The sequence below is a fragment of the Octopus bimaculoides genome, chromosome 1, assembly GCF_001194135.2.
Source record: "Octopus bimaculoides isolate UCB-OBI-ISO-001 chromosome 1, ASM119413v2, whole genome shotgun sequence".
Classification (NCBI taxonomy): Eukaryota; Metazoa; Mollusca; class Cephalopoda; order Octopoda; family Octopodidae; genus Octopus; species Octopus bimaculoides.
In genome coordinates, this window is record NC_068981.1 from 136,791,455 (window position 1) to 136,792,679 (window position 1,225).

Consider the following 1,225-nt stretch of genomic DNA (forward strand, 5'->3'; position numbering starts at 1 on the left):
TGTGTGTGTGTGTGTTTGTGTGTGTGTGTGTTTCTACTATTACAAATTAGTCGTCGTTGGTGTTTATCATTGCGGCAAAGGTTCAATAACCCACCTACTGGATCTAGCGAACATTTGCATCTAAATACCAAACAAGGAGATGTAAACTGCAATGATAAACACCAACTACGACCAATTTCTAGTAGTAGAAATACTTATGGTACAGCTAACACGGTAACAACGCCGGTAAATGGAGTCGGGACTGCCTTATATACGAATAAATACAATAAATGCTCATGCAGAGATAAATCAAAATGTCCTTTGATGAACCTCTGTATGAGTACAAATCTTGTATATAAATGTACTGTGCATAGAAGGGGAAGGCCGTATCTTTACATTAGGCAGACGGCTGATGCATTTAAGAATCGTTATCGTAACCACGTTGCCAGCTTTAAGACAATCAATAAGAGACGTTCAACATCTTTGGCAGATTTTGTATGGTGACTGAAGGAGGATAAAATGAAGTACAGCATTAATTCATCCATAGTAAGGTACGACAAACCATACAATTTCCAGGAGATGCCGTCTCTGCTCCGAGGAATCCTTGTCTATTCTGTAGACTAATGAGAAGATCATTAACAGAGTTTCTGAACGTCTCTCGAGATGCCTGTACGCATATAAATGTACATTTGCACAATGTAGTAAGAATGAATTTTGAGTAACCATTAACTTAAATTAATTTACTTTAAGGTATGAATGACTTAAGTTTACTTTTAACCTCCCCATTCTTATAAACACCAAATAGATAGCTAATTCACTTTGTGATCATGAGTGCACCAAACCTCACATGAGCGTATGCTCACATTTTTGCGGATGCTTGTATGAGCGAGTGTACTCGCGCCACGCCCATATCTGTTAACGGTTATTTTTAATACTTTTCTCGCTGGATTGCGTGTTCGTTTCCCTTTTTGCCATTTGTGATTTATTTTTGATCTTCTATATAAATGAAGATATTTCCTCCGTCTGGCTGCTTTTCTCTCTACAAAACGGAAAGTTACATTGCGGAACAGTCATTTTTAACGAGTTTTTATTTATCATCCAACAAGATACATCTGCACCACCTGATGCTCCTGAACTAGTTGTTGAGTGTCCCGCCCATGAGGAATCGATGGCAGATGTGTCGAAACAACTGTCATGATTTATAGTAATTTCTCGTATATTCTATCTTCCGTCTTTCAATTGCCAT